This window comes from Protopterus annectens, chromosome 11.part0 (assembly GCF_019279795.1).
Source record: "Protopterus annectens isolate FY-2018-M chromosome 11.part0, PAN1.0, whole genome shotgun sequence".
NCBI classification, from domain to species: Eukaryota; Metazoa; Chordata; order Ceratodontiformes; family Protopteridae; genus Protopterus; species Protopterus annectens.
The window spans coordinates 564,110,612-564,132,909 of NC_056745.1; the positions used below are offsets into that span (position 1 = coordinate 564,110,612).

General features: G+C 36.8%; 1 protein-coding gene across 2 annotated transcripts in view; it reads right to left on the reverse strand.

The window, feature by feature from the left end:
• Nucleotides 1-22,298, reverse strand: part of LOC122815513 (solute carrier organic anion transporter family member 1C1-like) — a 4,185,790-nt gene that overhangs the window by 1,615,508 nt on the left and 2,547,984 nt on the right. The gene's annotated exons all lie outside the window — the stretch shown is intronic.

A 22,298-nucleotide genomic window follows, 5' to 3' on the forward strand; every position in this document is an offset into this window, starting at 1 on the left:
TTAGACTTCATATCCTTCAGAAAATGTATGTTAAAACAAGCCCTGTTACTCTAGCAACTAAAACAGCAATATTTAAATTATGTCCCTATTTTTGAGCCTTTGTTCCCCCGTTTTGTCAGGTTTTGTCCAGAGTTCTGGCACTAAGAGGTATGCCCTGAGGTCCCCCATACCATGGATGTATACCAACTGTTTCCCCACAACAGTAACACATTGTCTTTGTGCAGTTAACTAATTGATAATCCAGGTAATCATATAAGAGTTGTATTCATATCCAGCCATGGCATTATAGATTGCATGTTGAGAGACAGCATCAAATGCCTTGCTGAGATCCAAAAAACACAACTCCCAAAGATAAACACTGATTAAAAGCTAGTGTGATCTGCTCATAGAATTCTCTAAGATTCTTTAGTTTTCATACACCAGGGGTAAAACCATGTTGACCTAGATCAGCTTTACATTTACTGTTTACAGGGTGTAAGAGAAGTTGGATAATACACCTTTCTAAACTCTTACCTGATAAGGAGGATAGACTAATGGATCTGTAGTTTTTAGCATTCAACGTATCTCCTAGAAGGGTCTATATTATAGCATTGAACACTTAAAAAAGCGAACGCTGATTGATCGACCTAATTTAAGTGAAAGCTTACAATCTCGAACTGTCAGATCAGCGATTTTTTTCCCAGGGAAAAAAAATTGCTGATCCAAAACACATACACACAACACAAGCACGCCAAACAAATAGAAATCCTTACACATACACCTAAAATATAATACCTAACCCTACACTAAACTATGCACACACCATTAACTACCCACTTACCTTAACCCAAACCCTAACCCTAAGGTCCAGCACTATCGCACACTCACCTCACCCGCTCCCTAACCCTAACTTACTTAAATCTGCCCTAACCCTCATGTCCACTTAATCGCACACACACCTAACCCGAGCCCTAACCCTAACTCACCTAAATCACCCTAACACTCACATCCACACAATCACACACTTACCTGAATCTGACCGGTAACTTTCCATCATAACACTGAAAATACCGAAGCAACAGAAACGGACAACCAAATTCTTTCCCTAGGAAAAAATTAGAGTTTCTGCTGCTTCGATATTTTGTAGTTTCGTGAAAATAAGTTTGATCAATCAGTGTTCGCTTTTTTAAGCATTTGAGGATATAATATAGACCCCATTAGAATTGGAGTCATAGAAGATATTTTCAAAGATTTAGGAACTATATCTTTTACTAGTATTCCATTAAAACTTTATGCAATATAGGAGTCAATGTTGGCTTGATATGAATACAACTCTTATATGATTACCTGGATTATGAATTAGTTAACTGCACAAAGACAATGTGTTACTGTTGTGGGTAAAAGGTAAACCCAACCAAAAAGAAAGTATACTTGATTGGGTGCTTGTAAATAGTAATCCCCAACTGTACACTATGGGGACCCTTCCCAGTGGTCTAAGTGATCATCTCCTCACTTATGTAGTTAAGCAAAAAGTTATTAACTCACAACCACCCATACTCAGGAAAGTCAGGCACAATAAAGACTTTGATCAGCCAAATTTCAACAGGAACTTATCTCCTGCAACTGGTCTGTACTAAAGCACCTCCCCCTAGAGGAGGCAGTAGTATATTTTAACAATAAATTTCTAGTAATCCTTAATCTGCATGCACCTGTCCGCTCAAAGCGAACAAAAGCAACTACAGCACCATGGCTTACCAAAGAGTCCAGGCAAAAAATCCATATTAGAAACAAATTATGGGCTCGTTGGCGGTCCAGTAAAGACCCCCTATATCAGGTTAAATACAGACATGTCAGAAATGATACCAAAAAATCAATTCTAAATGACAAAAAAAACAATACTACTGTAAAGTCCAGACTGTAAACCAAAACAATCCTCAGAAGTTCTGGGCAAGTCTAAATAATTTACTCCATCCGGGAAAAACATCCACTCCCATTCCCCACTGGTTTCATTGACAAATCTCCTGAAGATGTCTCAGACAATTTCAACCGCTTTTTTACTGAAACATTTCAAACCCTAGCTAGCCAACTTCCTCCTAGCTCCCCCAGCCCTGACAATACCACCCCTTTAGATAGACTCTCATTTAGCTTCCAACCAGTTCCCACTTCACTCATCCATACCCTTATCAAAAAATTAAAACCCACCACTCTGTCTGCTGACAAACTACCTGCTGAATACCTTCAAATATCAGCAGATGCTATAGCCTATCCAATATCAATATTAATTAACCGTACCATAGCAGAGGCAAAAATTCCCACCATTTGGGAAACATCCTATATTATCCCACTACATAAAGGAGGCTCCTCCACTGAATTCTCCAATTATAGACCCAAAGCTATACTTTCACCACTTGCAAAAATATTGGAAAAATGTATACACAAACAACTCATGCACCACCTAATCCAAAATCACCTCATGGCTGATACCCAACATGACTTTCGACCTTACCGCAGTACTACCTCAACCCTATTTGCCATTACCAACACAATAAACAGCAACTGCAATAATAATTGCATCTCCTTGGCCCTCTTCTTGGATCTCTCCAAGGCATTTGACATGGTAGATCACCAACTTTTGTTACACACTATGCAAACATTAAATCTAGAGTCTAATGCCCTTTTATGGTTCAATTCCTACCTGACTGGGAGGCAGCAGGCTGTTCTCTGGCAGAACAAGCTTTCTAAACTACTACCAAACATCCTTGAAGTACCACAAGGCTCCATATTAGGGCCCCTACTGTTCTCAATTTTTATTAACGACTTATATACTGTCATTCCAAATGTCAGCTGTATCCAAAATGCTAACTACTTCACTCTGATTTGCTCAGCCACATTTCTCTTGGATTTGAAGTCTGCTACCCAGTCCACCTTTAATATTGTACAAGACTGGCAAACTGCTCGCCGTCTATTATTAAATCCCAAAAAAATGAAAATGTTGCTATTCTCTCCTACGCAAAGGTCTGCAACTCTCTCTTTCACCATTAATGCAAAAGATGGTACTTTTATCTCCCCAGACCCCTCTACAAAACTGCCTGGTGTCATTATTGACAATAACCTAAAATTTGAACTTCATGTTAATCAAATAATAAAGAACACCAATAAAAAACTTGGATCATTGTATAGAATTAAAGCCTTTCTAACCCCTCCAGCTAGGATTGCCATTGCCCGCTCTCATCTAATTTCAACACTTACATATGCTTCCCCCCTTCTGTGTAATTTAAACAAGTCACTACTAAACCGACTGTCTATCTGTTACAATCACATTGCCAGGTTTGCCACTGACCAGCCATGCAGAACCCACCACTGCATCAACCTCAAACAGCTTTGGTGGCTAGAATTCCTCTGTCTCATACAAAATAACCTTCTGATCATAGCTAACACAATTCTCTATAATCCAGATAACACACCAGCTCTTATAAATATTATCACTGCCCAAAATAATCAGAGACTGCTTAGATCCTCAAATAAACTTCAAATTCTTACAATCAAAACCAACAATACAGCAGGGGAAGCTCTCTTGGCAAACTATGCAGGTAGAACCTGGAATCAACTCCCAGCTGACATTACTATGCTCTCCTCCCTAAGTCAATTTAAGACCAAACTCAAACAACATCTGGCACTAAACTGGCTCTGCCACTGTAACAAACCTGGCTAGCCAGCTTTAATGAATGTACATAAAAATCTAATAGATGTCAATCCTAATGTGTTTTTATTTCTCCTGACTGTAACTAGTGCTTACTAATGTCGTGAACCTGTCTACTTTTGACTGTCAAAATATTAACTGTAATAGCATACTTGTATTTGTCTGCATTGCTATGTTCACCTTTGTCTCTGTTATATTGTCCTTATTACTATGTTTTATTATATATACTCAGGAGCTTTTCTCCTTAGGCCTCCGCTGAAAATGGACACAAATCCAGTCGGACAATCCCAGGCAACAAATGTAAAATAAAATAAATAAATAAATAAATAATTTTATTATTAAAACTCCTGGAATTTTATCAGGTCTCAATGATATATTGATGCATACTTTACTTAATGCTTGACCTACCATAGTCAAAGTTATAGTAGGCATAGGACTGTTATTGGAATTATAAAAGTCTCACTCACTATCTCATTTCCACATGGCTGAAGAATTCAACATACCACTAAAGTATTGATAAATACATTTGGAATCCCCTGTTGCTCAGATATTAACTTTTCCTTCGTGAGTATAGATGATATAGAATTATAAGTGTTAGTTGGTGTATTAATATTCTTAAAACATAATTTCTTACTACTAATAACACCTATGAAATACCTGTCTTAATTAAACTTTTCTTCTTTTAGACTCAGCTTAACATATTTACACATTTTATTGAAAATACTTTTATGTCCTATTTGGATACTTTTTAAATTTTCCAAACATCCTTTTTTCATTTTTTTTCTTTTATATTGCTTTTTCTACCAAATATTATACATTTGTCTTTGTTTTTATAAGGTCTGTCTGTCTCATCTTAATGTATAGTAGTAATATTTTCAGATTTTAAATATTCCAGCGTGCCTGCGTATTCATTATAAATAATCTGATCATACTTGGTCAGATTACTAAGAATCTCATCAAAAATCAACAGATTGAAATTATAACTGTTTAAGACATAGATGACTTAGTCCCTGTATACTTAACTTCAAAAATCAACGAGTTATAACCTGATGTGCCAACGGGTACAGATATTTCAACATCATTAATCCATTCATGGCAATTAGTGACACGTATGACTAAAACATTGCTGCTCCTTGTTGGTGTTCTTATTAACCGTGACAAACCATAACCTATAATGATATCTAAAAAGTCATATTCAGAAGGAAGGGTACTAGTATAGTTCACCCAATCTATCTTTAGGTAATTCAGATCTCCAATATGAATCATATTATTATAGTCTAAATGTTTACTTAGACGTTGTAAATAGTACTTATTAGATGTTTTGTCCAGTGATGGTTTCTTGTAAGAGTCAATAAACTTGATATCTTCATTCTCTGTCCTACCTTCAAATCTACAACCAACGTCTCATTTGTAATGTCTTTTAAAATGAATTCAGAGTCCAAAATATTATCAACAAGATGGAGAACACCAATGCCATTCCTAGCTTCTCTGAGATATTCATATTTTGCATAACCTGGTGACACTAATTCATAGCTATCCCATACTTCATCTATTTCAACAGAATTTTTTCTACATTTAATATTAATTCACATGCTATATTGTGAAGACATCTTGTACTGCAGAAGTATACTATTATAGAAGTATTAAATCCATCATTGATTCATTCATAGGTTTGATTTTATCTGACGGTGGCGCTGCGGTAGCATTGTCGCCTCATAGTTAGATGTTGCCTGTTCGATTCACAGTTAGAGCATCTTCTATGTGGCAACATGCATGAATGGGTGTTCCTTCGTTGAAGGTTGTGTGTTAGGCCCAGCAAGCCAGCACGTAAAACTCTACTGCCAATCATTAGCGGACTGGAGTTCCGCAGTGGCGACCCCTTACCGGGCACAGCCGAAAGACACAAACAAAGTCACTACACACAAACTCTGCACTGTATTGGCTTAGGTGAAATGCATCTTTGCCAGACATTCTATGATCACTTTTAAATTCTTCACAGTAAATCATTGACTGTAGACAATGTGCTGCAAATAGTTGCCTGACCCAAGTGTTAAATTGCAGTGTTTTTGTAAAGCAATAATCATGCATTGAGGGTGATGATAAGATTTCATGTAAGAGTACCTTTCAATATAAGTTTCAGTCAGTTTAATTATATGTAGTACTTGTCTTTTCGTGAATTAATATATATATACTTTTAGGATGGTAATTTCTTGCCTTGCTGACTTAGCCTGTTCAGAATATCTCAAAGTTTTAACCCAGATAATGTTAAAGATGTTATACTTATTTTATTCAAGTAATTTAAATCTTAAGGGTTTAAACGCTTAGTCTGACAAAATAAAAATGCCATTGGCTGCATCTTTAAACTGAAACAATTTATCATCATTTGGCCTGTATCCCTTGGTTTCACAGAATAACAACATACTTCCAGAACTACAGTCACATATGGAGGAGCGTGGAGCATAACACATTACTTCTAATGCCTTTCTTTGGAACAAGTTTCCAGTTTTAATTAGTCCTGCTGACTACCTGCAGAAGTACTATTAACAATTAAAATTTCAGGATACAGAGTAGTTGTGTTTATTTATGTATTAAACTTACAATTAGTTGTCTCAATGCCCCAGCTTGTTACATGTTATTAACATTAAGAACTTCACCCACCACTTTGATAGGTAAAGAATCTTTACAGGTCTCCAAAGAATCATTGACAACAGATTCAATGACCTCTGTAAGGCTAACAGTAGCTAACATAGCCTTTTTTCTTCTTTCTATTACTTTTACTTTTAGTTGTCCTATTTGTTTCATTCTGAAACTTCCCTTATCCAGCCTGAGTGTGGGCAATTGACCCTATCTGGTTCTGTTTCTTTATGTTAATATACTTGCTTTCTTTTCCCATTGGTTCCCTAGAGTCTCCTGAACCTGTGCTCTGTATACAATATATACTATTACATAAACTTGTATGTTCACAAACTATCTGATGTTCATCTGCATTGCATTATTAGCATCACCCCCTCATATTAAGACTATTACTATGAAATCAGTCATCCTTCCAAATTCTGTAAAGGCATCAATAGATCAAAGTGATATTTTGTTTCTGTGTGAACAGTTTGATTCATATTCAGAGATTTTGCAATGTACAATGTTGTATAATTGCTAACATTTTATGCAATTATGACATTTATCAGACATGTCCCTATTACTTGTTTGCATAAAGACTATACATACTTAACATTGTGACAGAAACCTGTAGTTAAAAATTCCTTTTCAGGTCACCAAAGTACCACCACGACTTGGAATAAAAGTTAGAAATTGTAATTCCTTTATTAGATAGAATAGTAAGCGCTTTCGGGTTTTAACCAAACCTTTCTTTGGACATATAGCTAATGACAATTTTCAGAGTATATTTAAATGAAAAAAAGGTGCCAAAAAGGCTTTAGAACCACTTTTAAAAACTCAGTAAATACCATTGAAGCCCACTACATGGTACTAAAGACAAACTTTTCAATGGAAATTCACAGTGAATGTCAAATAAATCGTCTACTTTGTTTCTAAAATGTATATAAAATGTATATAAAAAACCCAGATTTGATGAATATGCTTCACCTCAAAAAATCTAGATCCATCAGAGCCACAGCTGGCCTTGTTCAAGAGAAATCTTGACCAATGGATGGGGATACATTCTGAAACAATTATCTACTATGATATCCATTTACTCCCAAAACTGTTCAAATGCAAACTTGCTATTAATTACATATCTAGAAACTCATCAAATAAAATATATATGAATATAACTATACTAAAGAAAAATACTCATACATAAATATTATGCCCAATTAATAAACTCTCTAACCTATATAAATACAATATACATGACTCAATTTGATTGATAATCATAAGACCCACCAGTAGAATAGAATATATATATACATACATGTGTATATATAGAAGAATTCTAAACATCTAAAAAACATTTAAAAGCATTGTCATTAGGCTTATATTCATATACATAAATAATCAGATCATATATACATGTGCATGAATTCACAAAATGTATATGAATAAACACATATATATCAAAACATATAGAAGTACAATTTAATATAAACATATAACAATAAAGTTGCTGATTACTTAAAAAGTACATAAATAAGCTACAATCTATCTATATAATGATGTTTCAATGGTCTATCTTTGAGGAATGGCCTAATCGAAATTCTATCATTTATACCACTACTCCATCTGACTGCATTCTTATTATTCATTTTGTTTCTTGTTTTTCTGTATAGTTCTTTATATTACCTAATCTCTTGTTTCTCTCAATCAACTCAACAACCATGAAGTTAAACTTGTGATTCAAACCATGACTTAAAACATGTTTCGCTAATGCATTAGTTTCATCCTCACGGTTTATAGCGTAAAAATGTTCCCTCGCTCCCTCTCTCAAAGTTCTATTAGTTTTTCCTATATAGAAACTAGTACATTTCGTACATTTAGCTAAATATATAAGATCTCTAGACCTACAATCAGCATAGTGTGTGAAGGTATATGTTCTATTACTATCAGGATGTATAAATACATTGCAACCTTGTATATGCGAACATTGATTACAAGTTCTACAGGGGTATGTCCCCTGTATTTCTGACACTATTTTGTTGACCTTTCCATGTTCATAACAAAGTAGTCATTTTAGAGACTTATTATTACGATATCCATACTTAGGTTTAGAGCCAACTATAGATCGAATTTCATCATTAGTTGTTAATATACTCCAATTTCTATTAATAATATTGCATATACTCTTGTTATTATTTCAGTATTGTATATTCAACCTGACTTGTGTATTATTTAACTTGGTATTTCCCATAGCAAATAACTGGAGTATGAGATAACACATGGTGTTCCCATCACTACGCCTTTGGTCTGTAAATAATATTTATCAGCATACACAAAACTTATTTTCCAAGATTAATTCAATAGCATGTATTTTAACACTTCATCTTTGTTAACATTTCTTATATGTAACAATTGTCTCAAATAATCTGTTCCTTTTATGTTGGATATTGAGGTGAACAATTACTTCACATCTAAGGTTACTAATCATATTTCAGATGCCTCATCACTATTGTTCATACATATGAAAAGTGTTTCCAAAAAATCTTGAGTATCTCTAATTATAGTATCTGTTGTTTGAACAATCCCTTTAATTTGCTTTTCAACATAAATAGAGAGTGGCTCTGTCAACCACCCTCTACTAGAGACAATCGGTCTCATTTTGGGATTCTGATGATTTTTATGAACTTTCGGGAGCCCTCTGAATGTTGGAACTGTTGGTAGTTCAACCAAAAAATATTTATATAGGTCAGAATCAATAATGTTACACATTAACAGGTCATAATAATTACTATGCATATTACTAATAATCTTATTGAGCTGCATAGAATTAATCAAGCGATATGTTTCATCCTCATCAAGCATTGTCTGCATAACTCCTTCATAATAAAGTCGGTCTAATATAACAACCGTCCCATGGCCCAATGGGAAAAGGCATACATCATTGATACGAACCATGTTAGAAACATCAAATATTATAAAAGGTTTGTGGATGATGTCTTTTTTCTATGGGAGGGGACGGAGTCAGATTTAGGTCAGTTTTTGCAATATTTAAAAGAAACTACTACATTTTTGAGATTTGAGGGCAAATGGTCAAGAGATACTGTAGAATTTCTTGATGTATTAATAACCAAGGAAGAAAACATGATCTCGACCTCATTGTATAGGAAGAAGTGTAGAAAAAAACTGTTTGCTTCATTGCACCAGTATACATCCTACACATGTATATCAAAATATGCTTTTTAATCAAGGACGGAGAATATCCAAATTAACAAGTGATGATAATAAATGTCAGTTCACTTTAGATACTCTGAAAGAAGAATTTAATATGAGAGGATATTCCAATAAAGAAAGTGGGGTCATTAATGATTTAAAAATAATAGACAGGGAAAAGAAAGGAAGACCTTATTTTAGAGAAAAGAATATTGATGAAACAGAAGCAGTATTAGCTATGGGAAATACCAAGTTAAATAATACACAAGTCAGGTTGAATATACAATACTGAAATAATAACAAGAGTATATGCAATATTATTAATAGAAACTGGAGTATATTAACAACTAATGATGAAATTCGATCTATAGTTGGCTCTAAACCTAAGTATAGGTATCGCAACAATAAGTCTCTAAAACGACTACTTTGTTATGAACAAGGAAAGGTCAACAAAATAGTGTCAAAAAGACAGGGGACATACCCCTGTAGAACTTGTAATCAGTGTTTGCATATACAAGGTTGCAATGTATTTATACATCCTGATAGTAACAGAACATATACCTTTACACACTATGCTGATTGTAGGTCTAGAGATCTTTTATACTTAGCTAAATGTACGAAATGTACTAGTTTCTATATAGGAAAAACTAATAGAACTTTGAGAGAGAGAGCGAGGGAACATTTTTACGCTATAAACCGTGAGGATGAAACTAATGCATTAGCGAAACATGTTTTAAGTCATGGTTTGAATCACAAGTTTAACTTCATGGTTGTTGAGTTGATTGAGAGAAACAAGAGATTAGGTAATATAAAGAACTATACAGAAAAACAAGAAACAAAATGGATAATAAGAATGCAGTCAGATGGAGGTAGTGGTATAAATGATAGAATTTTGATTAGGCCATTCCTCAAAGATAGATCATTGAAACATCATTATATAGATAGATTGTAGCTTATTTATGTACTTTTTAAGTAATCAGCAACTTTATTGTTATATGTTTATATTAAATTGTACTTCTATATGTTTTGATATATATGTGTTTATTCATATACATTTTGTGCATTCATGCACATGTATATATGATCTGATTATTTATGTATATGAATGTAAGCCTAATGATAATGCTTTTAAATGTTTTTTAGATGTTTAGAATTTTTCTATATATACATGTGTATATATATATATATATATATATATATATATATATAAATATATATATATATATATATATATATATATATATATATATATATATTTTTTTTTTTTTCTATTCTACTGGTAGCTTTTATGATTATCAATCAAACTGAGTCATGTATATTGTATTTATATAGGTTAGAGAGTTTATTAATTGGGCATAATATTTATGTATGAGCATTTTTCTTTAGTATAATTATATTCATATATATTTTGTTTGGTGAGTTTCTAGATATGTAATTAATAGCAAGTTTGCATTTGAACAGTTTTGGCAGAGAATGGATATCATAGTAGATAATTGTTTCAGAATGTATCCTTTTTTATATACATTTTATATACATTTTAGAAACAAAGAAGACCTTGATTTATTTAACATTCACAGTGAATTTCCATTGAAAAGTTTATCTTTATTACCATTTAGTGGGCAACAGTGGTATTTATTGAGTTTTTTAAAAGTGGTTCTAAAGCCTTTTTGGTGCCTTTTTTCATTTAAATATACTCTGAAAATTGTCATTAGCTATATGTCTGAAGAAGGGCTTGGTTAAAACCCGAAAGCACTTACTATTCTATCTAATAAAGGAATTACAATTTTTAACTTTTATTCCGAGTCGTGGTGGTACTTTGGTGACCTGAAAAGGAATTTAGCGTTTGTGTGTTTACACAGTGAAGTGCCCTTACCCCGAAGCTGCTTGTGGATTTATTCTGTAGTTAAAAATCCTCAAGAGCATAGCTGTTTAACGTATGCACTGTCTATTAATTTAAATATGAAGTGATCACAATGGTGGTAATACTAAAAATTCATACAAGATCTTAAATAATGTAGAACCCAATGCTATTTACATTGGCAAAAAAAAAATTCAGCAAGGATAAGGCAAAGTGTAGCCTCATCTTCCTTTAAGCTTAATAACACAAGTTTATATTTGATGTTAATTTCTATATTAAAGAACAGTTACTTAGTATTCTGGAACAAAAAATTACTCTGCCTTCCTGCAAACTCACACCCCCACCCCTACACTTTCCCCCTTACAGACAAATGAATGACAGTTTGTTTGGTTAAGAAAATAAAATAAAACAAGTATTTTTATAAAATAAGTATCACAGCCTGTAGAAAAGGAAGCAGTTATTGAAGATAGCAGGTCATAAACACCCTCTCTAAGGCCAAAACCACAGCATCTATGGGACCTAATAACATCCCAGGATGCGTCATACCTGGACTCCAACAAGAATTAGCAACACCATTGGGTACGCTTTTCAATCATAGTCTAAGTACTAGCTTCATCCCATCTGAATGGAAAATGACCACCGGTATTCCCTTGCACAAAGGTGGTGTTTCTACTAACCCTGGGAACTTTAGGCCTATTAGTCTGACTAGTGCTATCTGCAAGGCCATCAAGCAGATCATCATGGAACTTATCAACAAAGATATAGGTAATCTCCAAACCCTTGACCCTACTCAGTTTGGATTTGTCAAAGGAAGATCATACCTGTTAAACCTGGTGGACTTCTTCGACACAGTCACCAAGGCCCTGGGTGAAGGGAAATCTCTGCATGCAATCTACCTAGACTTAACTAAGGCATTTAATGCTATCACCCACTCAGACATCATTGACATACTCACCCAGCTAGGTATCAACCCTTATATCAGTAGATGGGTCACTAACTGGCTTACTGATAGAACCCATATAGTCAAAATAGGGGAATCCACATCCAACAACTTTCCTGTAACAAGTGGTGTTCCACAGGGATCAGTCCAGGGACCTCTACTGTCTGGAATCTATTTCTCTGAAGTACAAGCAAAAACGAAAAGTCTGATGCTGACAACGTTTGCTGACGACTGCAAACTGGGAGCAGTCATAGAATCTCCAAATGATGTCAACATCCTACGATAGGGTCTTAAACAATCTGTACCAAAGTCATGGCCTTAAACTCAACGCAAAAAAAATGTATTATCATCCAGGTCGATGTTCCTGCTAACTTTCACATCAACAGCAACACCTTAAGTATGCACTCAGTCATGAGAGACCTGGGCACACATGTTGATAACAGCCTTATGTTTGACCACCATGTCTCCACAGTGGTAAGAAGGGAATTCCATGTTGCTCATCTCATAAGTAAGGGCATTGCTTCCAGAAAAAAAAAAGAAGTTATCACCTTCCTCTTTTCTCATCAGGCCAATAATTGAGTACTACACCCATTTTGGTATGTATCTTTCCAAGCATCTGCAGCAACTGCAGAAACCACAAAGGTTCCTCACAAGGAAAATCCAAGGTCTTCAACATCTGTCCTAAGTGGGCTGCCTGAAATAGGTTCATAGGTGTTTACTAGGCTAATGAGCACAAGGGCCTTTTTAAGTTGAGCCATGCATCCCAAATCTCTGACAAGTTCTGATATCCTTAATAAGTGTAAGCATAAGCCTGGGAGATGAACCATTTACAGGTTACCTGTGTATATTAGAGACATAGGTGCCAAACCAGGGATGACTTTCCAGTTTCTCATCCAATTGTCCAAGTTACACTTGAATTGGGTTAGGGAGGAACTCTGCTTCACATGAACAGGGTAATCTCTGAGACACATACCTGTCTCTCCAGCATGTCCTATTTATATCACAGGCAAGGTTTAAGTCTTTAAAATAGGTAATTCTGGTGCTGTTTGTTTTTTGGACATGCAGGAGGTCCATCAGAGTGGGGTTTGACAATGCCCTGTATGCCAGGCATAGATCTCCCCTCAAATGCCTGTAAGAGACAGAATACAAGGATAAAGATTTGAGGAGGTCTGCATAGGACATTTTACTTACGCCCTGTATTCTTTTAGTGAGGAATCTTTGTGGACACTCCAATTGCTGGATATGCCTGGTTAGGTATATACCAAAGGGGACACTGCACTCAATGATGGGTATGACAAAAATCAAATACAGTGGAACAATGACTTCATTGGACTTTGATGCCATACCTTTGTTTATAAGTTGTGCAGCACAGAATGACTTCCTCACCACTGTAGACATATGATGGTCAAAGGCTAGATTACTATCTACGTGTGTCCCTAAGTCCCTGACTACCCTGACTACTGGGTCAACTCTAAGGGGTGTGTTGTCAATATGATAGTTAACAGGGATGGATGACTTCCGAAAGGATGCTATTACGCATTTCTTGGCATTTAGTTTTAGTCCTTGACTCTGACACCAGTTATTTGCCTGTGTCAGCCCCTCCTGGAGAACATTTGTGTCAGTGTGAGATTCAATGACAGCTCCTAATTTGCAATCATCTGCAAATTAAGGCAGCCAGAGACCACTGATATTGACCTTGACTTCTGAGAAGTAAATGCCAAAAAGAAGCATTCCAAGGACTGATCCCTGAGGGACTCCACTTGTGACTGGCCTCTTTGTAGAGATCGACTCCCCAATTCTAACTTCCTGCCTCCTGTCTGTGAACCAGTTGGCTATCCACCGGGTGACATACAGGTTTGTATGTAACCTCTTGAGTTTGTCAACAATGTCTGAATGGGGTATTGTGTCAATTGCCTTGCCAGGTCTTGCCTTGGTAGGCAGTGTGAATGATTTTGCCCTCATCCATTGCTTTGGTGACCTTCTCAAAGAAATCCACATAAGTTGACAACAGCCTTGATCTGCCCTTGACAAAACCAAACTAGGTTGGGTCCAGTGTCTGGAGGTTTACTATATCTCTATTGATCATCTCCATGATAATTCTTTCCATGGCTTTACATATAAGACTAGTGAGACATATGGGTCTGTAGTTCCCAAGGTCTGTAGATGGCCCACCTTTGTGTAGAGGGATGACTGTTGCCTTTCTCCATTCATGAGGCAAGGAGCCTGCTTAGAAGTTACAGTTAAATAGCAGTTCAAGAGGCCCTGACATGTCACGTTTCATGCTATTTAGAAGATATCCTTGGGATATAATCTGGGCCCATTCATGCAGTGTTCTTGGTCCCTTGTGATAGTAGGGGAAGTTAAATTTGATATTTCCTGAGGGAAAGTTTTGGGGGAGAGAGGGGCATAGTTGGTGCTGCATTTATCAGCCAGGAGGTTTGCTATATATTCTGGCTCAGTATACGTGGCTCCATTTACAATGAGCTATGCACACAATTGTGTATTGCCTTTGAGTTTTCAGGCATAGCTAAACAATGCTTTGTGGTTGTTCTTGGCCTGGGAGGCCAAGCTTACCTAAAATTTGGCTTTGGTAGACTTTGTCTTTCGAGTTGTTTGTTTAATTTGATGAGAGGGCTTTTATCCTGCTGGGTGCTGCACCTCCTAATTTTTATCATGATTTTCTTCCTCCTGTTATACAGCCTATTGATTTTGTGATTCCACCAGGATGGCTTGTTTTTTGAGTTAGTTCTGTACTTCTTCCTGGTGGGCACAGCTGCCTCTATGCAACTATTAACATGCTTGTACAGGGTTTCTATGAACAGTTCTGCATAGGCAATAGTGTTCTCAGGGTTTATGGGGGCTTGAAATTTGACCAGGTTCTCACTTAATAGTGGGATGTTAGCCTTAGAATAGTTCCTGAATGTTCCAGGTTTAGCTGTGGGTCCAGATTTAATTTTTACTTCAAAGGAGACAATTTTGTGGTCTGACCTTACCAAGAAAAGCATTACAGTAGGGGGTGTGCAGCATTCTCCCATATTAGTGAGGGCCAGATCCAGTATGGCTGCACTCCTGGTTGGTATATTGACTATCTGGTCCAGGGAGTTTGTTTTTACAAAATGTAGGCATCTCTGTGTGTGTACATTTGGTGTCATATAGAATTCCCAGTTAATAGGAGTGTGTGTAGGCTGCCAGCCCACCTAGCTAGAATTTTGTAAATAATTCCATCATTGTAAATATTAATATGATCCAGAGGCTTGTCTACAAATGTAAGTAACCTGTATGTTATGTGCTGAGCTTCAAAAATGTTATCACATTGCATCCTGCTGAAAAAGAGCAGAAATGTATATGGACTATATGCCTGTGCAAATGTATGTTTTCATAGTAGCAATGAAATTAGGACATACAGAGTTAACTTTCAAACTCTGAGAAAATAAGTAAAGAGTTTTATGACTGTGTTTACCACAGCTAGAAGACAGAATGTCTACAGGTAGAGTTTCTTTCTATTGTCGACACAGAGATAATTTTTAGATTTCACATGTAAAGTGTTTTTGTATTGCTCTGTGTCTTCCTAGCAGCTGTACATCTGAGAGAGAAGCATTTTTCCACAGACACGTTAAATTTTAAGTTCCTGTTAGCATGGGAACTAATGCAGAAGTGACAAGAATGATGTAATCTGAGATAACCCAGCAGAAGTGTTTGATAGTAATTTAAGAACTATCTCTCAGAGAAAGCCTGTCCATTTTGTGTTTGTCTCTGGACCTGTAAACATCCATTCAGCACTTGCAATTGCCTGCATCTGTAAGTAAGACTTAGATCATGGTATTTCTCTTAGAGATAGAAAGGAAAATAGTAAGATCAGTCTAGATGTTTCTGTATTTATGTGGGACTATTCTGCAATGTTGTTTTAAAGTATTTTCTGTGATTCTGAACTCTGTGGGTATTGAGTATTGTCTTGTTCTGTTATTATTTATTATTAAATATATTTAAACCTTTTAATTGCGGATGATTTGTGTAGAGATATGTAATCTCTGTGAGTACTTGCATATGTATTTGCTGACACTGTATAGGCCACTCCTAAATAGCCTTAGTCTTGGACACACTTACCATTTCAATAATAATTACATTACACAGTACAATTGGGCACCCTTTGGTAGGGACCTTTATAGTAGATGATAAGTAGTGGTTGGTGGCAGTGATAATACCTTATAGTCTGGGTAGAAGGGGGTATAGTTAGTAAAACTGTGCCAGCCTTCCTCAGGACTGTCTATGTGTTTGTATATAAATCAAATCTCAAAGTGTGTGTGTGTGTGTGTGTGTGTGTGTGTGTGTGTGTGTGTGTGTGTGTGTGTGAGTGCTCACACATATGTGTGTGTGTGTGTGTGTGTGTGTGTGTGTGTGTGTGTGTGTGTGTGTGTGTGTATGCATATCAATTACTTGGGCAGGGACACGAAGCACTGGTTGGACAGAGAGGGCACTGGAGGTTTTGGCTTGATCACTTAGCTGAGATCTTAACCCTATAACTGTGCCAGTGGGGAGTCTTACCGATGATCTGGACAAAGAGGAAGAAACCAGCCCCAGACTGACTGTAATCTCTGTGTGCTCTTAAGGGAAATTGTACTTTACTGTGTGTGTGTGTTTGTCATCCTCCCAATGTTCACGTCCAGCACTGGTGTTAGTGGTGAGGATTGAGGCAACTTGATTACTGGGCCAGTGCAGGAGCATCACAAGGGGTAATTAAAGTCACCCATTAATATGGTATTGGGTTGGATGGTTAGTGTTTCTAATAAGTTTAAATACATGGCATGTGTTTCCTGGGTCATAGAGGGGGACCTATAGCTTTCAAGGAAGTGGTATTGGATTTTGCCTATGGTGATTTGAACATGGAGCAGCTCAAGTGCATTCTCCTGTTTGAACAACCTTTAAGTATATTTATTTTTGATGTAAACAGAGACACCTCCACCTTTAGTCCCTGCCTGTGAAGTAGCTGGCCTAAATGTGTCAAAGGCATTATAAAATTGCACTGTTGGTGTGCTGTCCACATCTATAAACCATGTCTCAGTGACAGCACAGATATCAGCATTCTCTAGGGTAAAGAGAGAGTCTATGGAGTGGAGTTTTTTGTTTAGACTCCTAGCATTGAGCAGTAATACATTTAGATTTTTTTGGTTTTGATTTGCTATGTTGGAAGTACTTTCAGTTTGGCATTGCCTAAAAAAGGCACTATGGGGGAAGACAATGTTTTAGCAAGTATTCAAAAGCCTAGATGGGAGAGGTGCAGACCATCTTTGGCAAAGCATCATGGTCTGTTGACCATCTCCCTCCATGCTGACAAATATTGCACCCCCTTAGAATAACACCAGAAACTAAGCCAATTATTAAAGTCAATCATCTTTTGTTCATATAGTGGCATCATCCTTGGAGAAGGTAAAATGCTGCTCAATGCAGCCTGAGACACACATTCCGAGAGAGCCATGATGACTCTCTTCATATAGTCTAGGGAGGTATGTCTCAGGTCATTTACTCCTATATGGACTATGACTGAGTCATATTGGTAATTGAGGTCCAATGGCATGAGTGCATGTGTAATGTGATGGATCACAGCCCCTAATAAGCAAGTGACCATGACATTTTCCTTACTCAGCCTGGTGAGTGGGATATCAGTGTGTCTCATGATGGAGTCTCCAATGACTAGAATGTTGGATTGTGTGGTGCTTGCCTTATGGGCTTAGAGGTAGAGGCTCCATGAGATGCATCTTTATGTGTTGATGTGGGTGTTGTTTTGAAAGAGTGCATTTGGGGATGCTGAGGGTATTTGATATGTGTAGTTCATCTAGGAGGTCTTCCTGGTTTAGGAAGGTTGCATTTAATTGCCTCAGCAAATGTGGATCAATATTTCTGCTTTGAATTGTTTGCGATGAGTACAGCGTGTGTACTACTGACAACCTTACTAACATTAGGAGCACTTTTATGTGAGAGCTTTCCCTCCAGTGACATTGTGTAAATACATCTCTCACATACCATATCAGTTTGTATGATAATTAATTGGTTGTCAGTAAACATAAGGGAATTTCTACATTGTCTCAGGATGTCCATATCCACCAGGCTGATAACAGAGTCAGTAGGAAAGTTCATATCCATGGCCACAGACCCTTTTTTATTGATTAGACAGTTGCAGTGAGAATATCAATCACTGTTGGGAGTATCTGGTTTGCAACTAGGGGAACAGTGCTTGCCACTGCAAACTAGTCGTCCTATGTGCAACTAGGTATTGGAGAAATTTCAGTTGTGCTTTTACAAGAAAAATGCCACTCAAGGTGTCTGAGTCTGTACAGAGCACTGCCAAACACTTGAGGGGAAGCTAATATGTAGACCCTTAAAATTTAAGGATGAAGCATTTAGGCAGATATTATGAAGTTAGAAATAAATCAAGCAGTAGTTACTGAAAACAAAGAATTAGCTTGTCAAGAATGATGAAAAGAGGGGAGTCACAAGAATGGTTACTGCTAATGCTGGTCTCACCAAAGCTTCATTCTGTTGGGATATAATGCTCCTTTGCTTTTTCTCTCACCAGAAGAAAAATGTTAGCACCAATCCCAAGATGAGAACCAGGCCACAGCTTGTTTGGTGATCCACAGTCTTGTCACCAATGATACAAGGGTCTGTAGGCTTGTAGCCTTTTTCTGGTGGATGCCTTTAATAGCAACCAAACCAATCAGGAACGTTAAGCACAGACACTCACTCTTCAACCAGAAACAGTCAGGAATCAATGCACTATTCATCAGGACCAGAATATAAGCACAGATTCCAAGCTGTCACCTATAAAGCAGTTATTAGGCTTTCTGGTGATCATCAGTCTCTGGAAAATAATGTCCCTATACTCCTTCTCTCACCAGGAGAAAACAGAAGCACTAATCCCCCAGATGACTTCTGAGAGGCAGAATGTGGGATCTCCAGTAACTGGTGGTCTTGCAATAGATGCTTTAAAGATAAGATGAAAAAAAATGGTTTATCCTAAACACTGCAGTGTGCACTAAGCAGTCAGATATGAAAGTGGGTAACTTAAGTTTTAGCTGTTTAACTGGAGAGCCACTATTTTTAAAAGAACAAGATAGATTGAATGGGGGTGGGCACTTTTGTATTCTGGCATCAGTGGGATGGCCAATAAATTTAAATAGTTGAAGGCGACTGATTTCACAAAATGATAATTTTGTGCTTACTCACACCAGCCAGTGAAAGGAGAGAGGGAAGGGGATATATGGTCAAATTAACACAAGGAGCAGCCAACTAAAAAGACAGTGGTGTTTAAAAACACAACAGTATCAAAATGGGAGGGTGGGAAGAATTCTGACTCGCATGAGACACAGCACAGCTGTGGTCTCTTTTCAAGTATTAATAAGCAATTAAAAGCAGAATACTAGTAAAACACAATGTAAAGAAAACAAATCACAGTATACAAAACAGAAAAAGGCAATAAAGTAATACAAAGTACAAGAAATCACTGTCACTTTATTCTGTTTCATACAGACTACTCAGAAGCAGTCTCTGCCTTGCATACAAAGCAATCTCTGACCCTGCTTTATTGGAAATGCTGTGTCTCCATAAGTCAAATGGTACATGGTTTACTCACTCAACAGCCCTTAATCTAGTTGTTGTTGTTGTTGTTGTTGTTGTTGTGTCTTTTGGCTTTTCGCCACAGCAGAACTCCGGTCTGCTAATGATTGGTAGCTGATTTTTACATGCCGAGTTACCAGCCCTGACGCACAACCTTCAACGAAGGCACGCCCATTTACGCATGTCACCACGCAGCAGACGCTCTAGCTGAGAATCGAACCGGACAGCATCTTACTGTGAGGCAACAATGCTACAGCAGCACCACCACCGCGACCTTTAATCTAGTATGTGACATTAATAGAACCTGCTGGATGACAGATTTGTCTCCCAGAGGTTACCACACTTTTGGAACAGACTCCCACTTTATGTTAAATAGAGCACCTCATTGGCTGTCTTCAAATGCAATCCAGACGATTGGATGGGCAACTGTAAATTCACCCTGGGGGCTCCCCATGTCTCTCTCTCTTGGACAGGGACAATATGTGCTGATCATGGAAATAAGGGTAGAACTTGGCTAGGCTTGTAATGGCACTACAGCTATTAGCCTAGTAACTTCCTATGAACAAAATTCCAGGGTCTTCATATTGCTCACAAACTCCAAAAATCTCCCTATATATTCAATATGGGGGTCTATATTAGGAGAACAAAAACCCGACTGAGCGAATCCCAACTGAGCGACACAGAAAGAGCGAAAACCGCTAATATCGCAAGAATGAACAGAGCTTGCCATAGGGAATTCATCCCTTTACTTCAATGTAATGCAATCTCGGAGTTGGTATATTTAAGTAGGGGGGGTGTGGGGGGGGGTGCAGGGGGGCTTGCCCATAAAACACTTAGTGAGAGTTTACGTGTTTTACCTGTTTAGTTTCTCTGGTTCGATATTAGCAGTTTATGCTCTTCCTTTGTCGCTCAACTGGCATTCACTCGGGTTTTCATTCTCCTAATATAGAACCCAATAGGGATATCTGATATTTTCTGTACCAAAATGCATAGCCTTAGTTTTACCAAAATTAAATGAAATTTCATTTCACTGAGCCCATTCACATAATTTATCTAAATAAGTTTGCAATTCCTGATGATCTTCTATTGATGTAACCATCCCTGCAATTTTAGCATCATCTGCAAATTTTTCCTCCCAACATTTGGACTCATGGAGAAAACTTGTCATAAATACATGAAATAAGAAGGTCCCCAGTATGGATCCCGAAGGGACACCTTTATTGATTCTTTTTATTTTTTTTTTATCCAATTCTGTGACTATGACCTCAGTCTTTCCCATTATCCAACCAGTTAGCAATCCACCTAACCAAATACTTGTTGAATGTCCATTGTGACAAAGATTTCAAAAGAGTTGTGAGGAACAGAATTAAAGGCTTTAGCTAAGGCAGTATAAATTACATCAACTGGTAACTTTTAAACAAAGGCTCTTATGATTACTACAGAGTTCCCAGACGTAAGGTTATGCTAGAACATATCAGAATAACTTTGGAATTCTGATTCCATCAGTATTAATAATGTAAGACATTCAATAGTTTTACCAATTATGCTTTTTAGACTTATTGGCCTAAAATTATACACACTGTGTGAAGACAAGCCTTTATGTATTGGAATAATATTCTAACCTTTCCAATAACAAGGGAAATGCCCAGATATAAAACTGTTTTGGAATAAGTAGGTTCCAGTATTACCATCATGATACCCTTCATAAAGAACCAATTAATGTCATATGGGCCTGGACAGGATTGCTGTTTAATTTTCCATAAAACGTTTAGAACCCATTCCTTCATTACTAGAGGGGCAGTATATTCATGGTTAACAACAAAGAAATTTAGGAGAAAGGTTTCCATTCAGTTGGGTAAGAAAAAAGCTGGCAAAACTCTCAACCAATTCAAACAAGTCTGAAACAACTTTTCCATCAAAATTCATATATTCTCATAACACACTCTCCTACATTCACTCAATTAAAGAAGGATTTCTTGTTATCTAAAACATGTGCACCCAACTTATCATACTATCTTTTGGCTCAACTAATTTGTTTTCTTACTGCTATAACCATTTCTCTATATACATTCTGGTTAGTTCTGCCTGGATTCCTCCTCATACTCTGCCAACATCTTTTTGTTTTCTTATTAAGCATGTGTGCCACCTTTATATTCAACGGGGGGGGGGGGGGCCCTAGATTTCTTTCCATAATCATCTTTTTCACTGGGACAAAGATTAATACAGTATTTTGAATTTTACTACAGAGGATGTCCCACATTTCTTGAACACTCTTACCAACTGTAGTTCTTTAAATATTTTTTACAGCTAAATGAATGAATGAATAAATGAATAAATAAATAGCAGTTCTGGCCTGAGTCTAATTTTCCTTATTGCAGTTGCTCTTTTTC